Source organism: Mycteria americana, chromosome 11 (genome assembly GCF_035582795.1).
Source record: "Mycteria americana isolate JAX WOST 10 ecotype Jacksonville Zoo and Gardens chromosome 11, USCA_MyAme_1.0, whole genome shotgun sequence".
Lineage (NCBI taxonomy): Eukaryota > Metazoa > Chordata > Aves > Ciconiiformes > Ciconiidae > Mycteria > Mycteria americana.
This window is the reverse complement of record NC_134375.1, coordinates 14,819,183-14,827,065: the sequence shown is the minus strand read 5'-3', so window position 1 is coordinate 14,827,065 and position 7,883 is coordinate 14,819,183.

The window sequence follows — 7,883 nt, the reverse complement described above, 5'->3', positions numbered from 1 at the left end:
GGCGGGGCACAGCAGAGGGGAGCGTTGCTGTACTGCCCAGCCCTTCCCAGCACCCCGGCCCGAAGGCGTTTGGGCGGGCAGGGCACCCGAGGCAGGCAGCACGCTGCCAGCAGCCCCTTCCCTGCGCACGCACATGGCCCCGCAGGGCCGGCGAGGCTCTGGGGCTGCCTTTCTGAAGACGATAACCTTCGGGCTCAGTTGGGCTTGGCAGTGCTGACCAGAAAACTAAATCTCTCTGAAAATCCAAGTTTTAGGACACAAAACCCTGACACTTTCACAAAATGAAAGGACGAGTACTGCGCAAACTGACCATGGATGAAGACCATAACGCAACAATGAACCTTTCCAGAGTTAAGGGGGGGAATAATTTATCTGTCTTCTCATCTTCCCTACAGTCTATTTAATGTACATGCTTGGTTTTATAGGGAGATGTTCCTCATAATCCAGCATGGACATGTGCTAAAAACCTCACGTTATTTTTATAATAGTATTTTTTAAATTAAGATTCTCCCCAGTGGGACTATGCGCAGTAGTAAAGTTAAACACCCACATAAGTGATAGCAGGATCAAAGACCATGAATCACATAGGTTTCCTTGCAAGCACATTTAGTAGGATGAATAATTTTATATATACTTCATCCTAAAAGAAAAATCAATAAAGACACGCTCCTTTAGAGAAATAAAAATCTAACAGTAAGAAAGGGCAGAGATCACCCATGAAAAGCAGTCTGTACAGTGACAATGAAGAAACAAAAAAGTTAATGATTATGTTGTGCAGATGGAAAATGCTAACTGCTAAGCCAAATTAAATAAGATCTGGAAAACCAGTTGCACCATCTCTTGCAATTTAATTTACTCCTCTTTAAATAGAAGGCAAGATAATGACCGTTTGGGAGAGCTTGGAATCTAAAAATTCATTGGTATGCCCACTCCAAGCTTTCTCTCTCTCTATTTTAATGGTGAGCCCACCAAAAACGTTAATTGTGAAAAAACAAAACAAAACAAAACAACCCACAATAAATGGCTGTATCTAGGCACAGATTTTCTCAGAAGAACTGGAGAAGAGAGGAGGAGAGTGCTAATTTCTTGCGACCCTAAAGGGCCACATCTTGCCTCCGTGACTGCTGTTGACAGCCTCCACGCCTAATGCATTTTTGGTGTCCTCTGCTGAGGTTGCCAGTGAAGTATTAATTTTTGGATATGCAGTAGCATCAATTCTGGAAATAAGACCAAACCTGCTAGAGTATATTACAAAAACTAACTTTGAATCCAGCACCTGCCTCTGATGGGAACCACACACTTCAGTGAAAACTTCTAGATTCCATCATCAGAGAGCTGCTCATCATTTAAAACATTATAGCTCAGGCTGAAAACAAATTGTTCTGTTATAAACAATCCAAGCTGCAAGGAACAATATAGTGCAAGCCCCACACCTCTGAGACACAGAGCGAGTACCAGGCAGCAGAGCCTGTATCATTATTCCAAATGAGACATGTAAAGCTGCCGTTTATTTCTTGTTTACATCAGTAGATAGCAGGCTTCACGGTGGCACAAGGTACATTGTGGGAATCTCAACTAACAGTAAATTAACCTGGTTGTGGAGGAAGAGCAATCACAGGATTGAATTAGCACATCCTTTGCCTACAGAGATTTCTAAGAAGTCGTGACACAGAGGCAAAAACGAGTCTCCTGAGATGGATCTCACAAGGAAAAATGATGGTGAGAACAGCCTCCTGATTCTGCCTAGCCACCTCACGCTGCCAGCACACCTTGAACAAAATCAGTTCAGAGATTTAAAATCCCAGGAAATTACTAGCATTTTCAAAGAGATTTTTATAGGGCTTTAATTAAAAAGTTATTTTATTGATATTTGCCATATATGTGGAAGGTTCCCTTTTAAAGAAACCCTGGTGATGCCATCTCCTGTGCTTTCGTACCTTCTCAAGAAGATTTACCATAAACAAACTGTGTTATGGTGCAGTCCTGTGCTGCAAGATGGCACAAAGGTGAGATGAGTTGATTTAAAGCTCACCACCACAGAAGACATGCCTGACTGCATTCTTTTCTTCTTCTCCCAGCCGTGTCCTCCTTTTGCTTACAGAGTTCTCTGGGTAAACAGATAATCTTCTGCCAAGTTAGTGAACTGAGTCAGGCCATGAAAAGGTCTTATAAAGCAGGACTGTGTGGCCGAGAGCAGGAGTCAGCCGGTAGATTAGCTCAGCTGATTTCAGATGGGTAACAGCTGAAATTTTCCCAGGTAACAACTGGGAGGGGGGGGGGGGGAAGTGGAGTGGGAAATACTGTTCTGCCCCATTCTCTGTGCTCCTAGCACTGCTTTCCTGCACCCAGTTTCAGACACCTGAACCTCTTTGCCACAGCACAGGCCCAAGTTGCTCTACGCTGGGGCTAATTAGAGCTGAAGCAAGCACATTATAGCCAGAAGAAACAACGAATACTTCATAACTCTTTCCATCATTTTACTTGAGATTTAAATCCCTACTCTTATAATCCTTGCTGATCCCAAAATCTTGACAGCGATGGGTACATTACATGTGCTTGAAACATTATTTGCCTGTTCCGATAGCTTTTCCCTTAGTCCCCGCGGGGAATCCCTGTGATATAAAGCAATGGCGGTTTGAAGAGGCAGACTGCCTCTTAAAGCCGTCAGGACCATCCTTTCTCCCACCGATAGTTGTGTACCATCACTGTGGCAACTGCAATGCCTGTGTACATGAGAAATATTAGGAGAGCATTAGGCTTATTTTAGCTGTATTCTAATGCAATGTAGCACCTTGAAGGGAGGAAGGGAACAAGCACCATATGAGCAGTCATATTTATTTCCACACTGGAAGTGTTCCACAGCTATTTTTGAGGTGATAGGTATGACACCCTAGGAAACATCTAATAGGTACCTGGGTTTTGTTTGTTCAGTGCTCCTGATACAAAATGAACTGTGTGAAATGTTGGGCTAGACCTCTCTCCAGCTGAAGCTCCTCTTTTTTACTCCCAGACAGAGCTAGTTGGAGCCTAAACCTTCATGGACTTGAGGGATGGCTCGAGCACAAGCCTTGGCTGCTGTGCCCAGCTGCTGCCGCTGCTGCCCTGCTGCCTTGCAGGCTGAGCCAACAGCCATGAAATGTAATTTCTCTACCAAACGCTGGTGTCACGATCACTTGCTCTTGAAACACTGCCTGGGACTTCAGAAGCATATTAAGTAACACAAGAGCTGCTTCTGAGAGGTTCCCAGGAAGATAAACTGATCAACTGAGAGCCGAAGCAGAGGTGAGGATGAAGGGATTTTATTTGATATTTGCTTCCAGAGGCTTAAATAAATGTTTTTTTAAACCTAAAACATGATATTAAAGTGTTGAATCCCAATGCTTTTGGCAAAAGCCCCCTCATCTAGGAATGATTTCATATCAGCCAAGCTGTTAAGCGGAGGTTGTCATGGAAACAAGTTATATTCAAATGATATGGCCAGAGATATACTGTATTTAGTGAGTTCTTCATTTGCTGCATATTGGGAACATGTCAGAACTAAATGATATTGCATAACTTTGTTTTGTTAAAAACAAACTGGCTCGCTGCCCCTGTTTTTCTGGCAGGCTTGCGTCCAGTCCTGCCTGGGACGGAAAGTTTCATGCACAGTACCAAGCACCGCTCCGGGGGAGCAGCTCCTCACACAGCTGGCTCCTGCAAGCTCCCGTTCATTGAAGTCTTCCTTCAAATGCATGAACCTACCAAACAAGCAGAAGAACCTTTCCTTAGCTTGTAATTCACTGGTCCAAAACGAAGTGCAGTTCAACTAGATCCTTTCCTTCCTTACTAAAAAAAGTTCCTACATATGCCTTGTGCAAGTCTAAAAAAAAATCGATACAATACACAAAAGTAAAGCCAGTTCACACATTCATGGGCGTTAGTGTGAAGTGTCCCATAAGTGTCCATGACCTCCTTGTAAACATAGGACTCCTATTAACTTACTGTCTGTGAGTGATGCTAGAACAAATCTCAAAGAGGACAATGTGCATACTGAATTTGTACATCTGCTTTTTTAGCTGTCGAGCTGTTAAAAAGCGCAAGAATTTTGTTCCACATGCTAGGAGTAAATGCATATTTTTTATATAAACAAAATTAATGGAATAGTCCTTGCTCAGGTTATAAACCCAAATCAAATCGCCTTTGGCCAGGACACTGTGTGGAAACTTCAGCCTGAAAAGTGAAAACAAAAATGAAAGACAAAATTGGCTCCAAAATCACTATCCTGGGAACCACTGTGCAGCTTTTACAGAGCAGCGTCCAAAGGAAAGTGTTTTAAGCAGTCTCCCAAGGGATCAAGATTCCTGATTGCCCAATAGAAGCTGAGCATTAAGTAAAAGTCAAACAAAAGTAAAAAGTTACCCTTAATGTTGTTACATAACTGAACACACTGTAAAACGCTTCACAGGAAGGTGATGGCATCTCACAACCCCCGGGTCCAGGGGCCTGTGAAAACTGAATGGGAGCTGGCTCATTTCTGGGACAGGTAATCCTAAATTTCTCCAAGCTTTCTCTCTTTACAGTTTATAAAGGAAAACCCAAGATCAAATAGTTCCTCTGCTATATGGAAAAGCAAATCACAGGACTGACTTCTGCCTGATGTGAACACGAAGGAGGCACTACCAGTCCTTTACCTACTTCAGATTAGTGTGCTAGCTAGAAAGACATCAGTCTTTCAGGATCTTTGATACATTGCAGAATCACAGCTCTCTTTGGTTACCATTGCTTGTGAAGGTCACTTGGGCCACAACAACCCCATGCAGCACTACACGCTTGGGGGAGAGCGGCTGGAAAGCTGCCTGGCAGAGAAGGACCTGGGGGTGTTGGTCGACAGCCGCCTGAATATGAGCCAGCAGTGTGCCCAGGTGGCCAAGAAGGCCAATGGCATCCTGGCTTGTATCAGAAATAGTGTGGCCAGCAGGACTAGGGAAGTGATCGTGCCCCTGTACTCGGCACTGGTGAGGCCGCACCTCAAATGCTGTGTTCAGTTTTGGGCCCCTCACTACAAGAGAGACGTTGAGGGGCTGGAGCGTGTCCAGAGAAGGGCAACGAAGCTGGTGAAGGGTCTGGAGCACAAGGCTGATGGGGAGCAGCTGAGGGACCTGGGGTTGTTTAGCCTGGAGAAAAGGAGGCTGAGGGGAGACCTCATTGCTCTCTACAACTGCCTGAAAGGAGGTTGTAGCGAGGTGGGGGTCGGTCTCTTCTCCCAGGTAACAAGTGATGGGACGAGAGGAAATGGCCTCAAGTTGTGCCAGGGGAGGTTTAGATTGGATATTAGGAAAAATTCATTCACTGAAAGGGTTGTCAGGCACTGGAAGAGGCTGCCCAGGGAAGTGGTTGAGTCCCCATCCCTGGAGGTATTTAAAAGACGTGTAGATGTGGTGCTTAGGGACATGGTTTAGTGGTGGACTTGGCAGTGCTAGGTTAAGGGTTGGACTTGATGATCTTAAGGGTCTTTTCCAACCTAAACAATTCTATGATTCTGTGATTCTATAAAGGAAGGCTGAGCTTCATCCAAAGCCCTTTACAGTTAAATAAAGGCATGTATTGCCTTAAATATGCTTTAGATTAGACCTTTATTCTTTACCTAGCCATCTTCAGGGAGCTGAACTGGCTTGACTCAGCATCCAATCCATGCATCGGGTATTAGGAGACTTGAATTTCTTACTTAGCTTTGGATTAGGGTTTGGATTTTGAATTTCTGCCTTAGCTTTTGGCTTCTGCTTTCATCCCTCCCTTTCCCATTCGCCATGCTTGCAAGGCACTGGAGCGATCTTAGATGCTAAAGAAAGAGATGCCCAGCAAAGGTGAGGTCAGGGGCATAAATGCAAGAAACCTGACAGACCTCAAATCCAAGTTATATGTTGGAAACAAACTCCAAACAGCTTTCTTCTCCTTATTTCCCAGTAAAATATCTGCAGAGTGTTTCACTTAGATATCGCTTCCCCAAACATGGGGATCCCAAAATAGCACCATCCACAGTGCTATTCTGTGTTGTATTAAACCAAAAATAATGTTACTGGCACCACATCTGGCATTGGCTTTGATGTGGAACATGAGCTTAAATACTGATCTTTTTTTACAGGCATCCCAGTATACAGCTGAAGGAAACAATGTGCAAGAACCACATCCTACACACGGAGCAAACCATGTTAGCTTGTACCTCAGAGTAAGCCTGGAATGGAAAGCCTCCTCTACTACTGATATACAGAAAAACACAGAAAATAGTAATTTTATAGGTTTTATGCTCACCTCCTGCAAATTATGAGTTCACTGCTGCTTTACGGTTCAGCTCATAGGGGCCATGCAACTTTTTGCATCACACTCCAGCAAATTCTGTACCCTTCCAAGCCAGTAAAGCCAAGGGCCCCTCTGGAAATAAACCACTAGAGGGAGACTGACTTCAGCAATGTAACACCCACAGGGAGAAAATCCTGCACATCATTTTAAAAAAATCAAGATTCAGACAAAATGTGCTCCCTATAGCTCAGGTCAGAATTACTCTTTGTGCTTCTTCTTCACAAATAAAAGTGGCTGAAACTAATGGGTCAAGTTTGGCTTCGTTACTGTAAATCGAGGGAGCGTCGTGTAAATGGGATCAGGCAGTCATGTATTCTTCTACTGTTTGTAAGAGAGGCTAGGCCAACTCTATTAAAAAAAAACCACACCAAAAAAATACCCCAGCCACTGAAAATACTAATAGCTGTATCCTAGCAACATCACGGATTCCATGTGGACTTTGTTCTGGAGTCTACAGTCTTATTTCATCAAAATTATTGACTTTCTCGAAGTCTCTAAACGACCATCAAAAACCAGTTAGTGCTTCAAAAATACAAACATTTAATTAGTCACATTAATAGGCAAAAAAGAAAAGCAGCATCGCATGCTAGCGCTCCCTTTTCATGGAGCTCGGTTTAGCTCCCTTTGAAATCAACGTCAAAATTCCCACTTTCTTCATTGGTAGCAGAGCCGGGTTCCTCCTTCGAGAAGAAAAGCTGCAAATGGCCCTACAGAACTCGGCAGGTGAGGTTTGTTTCCCAGGCTGGACTCACACCTTGCATGGATGAAATTCATACAGCTCTCCACAGTCCTCCCAGTCAGCATGTCCTTATTGTAAAGGTAAGTCAATTGGCATTCAAATGATATACAGAGGCTTTGTACAAGGCTTTTTGTACTACGCACATAACCAATGTCTTTTTTTCCCCTAAGCTTTGTTTTTATTTAACGACAACAAATTTTTTCAAGATCACAAAAAATGTGAAATCCTGTTGGATCTTCCCAAAAGCCCACACCCTGCTCCTCTCAGGTATGAAGACTTCAGGTTTAACACAGCTCCTGGAGGTTTTCCCTCACCAGCCCTGCATCACTGAAGTGAACTTTATTAGATAAAATACAAGAGCAAAAGGCCAAATAAATAAAAAATGAAACCACCCAACCCTCCCAAAGAAAAACTCTTTGCACAAAAGGAACAAGCAAGAAAAAAACCAACCCAACCCCAAACAAATAAACTCTTTGATATCCTTAACAGCTTGCATGATGATCTGAGGAATCCTGGGGCATTTTGGTATCTAACTCAGGGTTCCGGTAGGCTCAGATTTTGGTCACAATTTTCACTCGGCTCCAAACTACATCACAGCTTTTCTGACAGTTTTTATCTGTTATTTCAAGCTCTGCTTCCCTAAGTTAGCAAGACCTTTTACCAGAGAGAAAGCGCTATTAAAATAATAGATTCCTTTTCATCAGCCTGCCTTAAAAGCTCACTTGATAGGATAGTATGGTAAAAAATGTTTCTCACGCTTTACTTAGCCCACAAAGTTGGTTGAGACCCACGAATACTTCTAAACTGC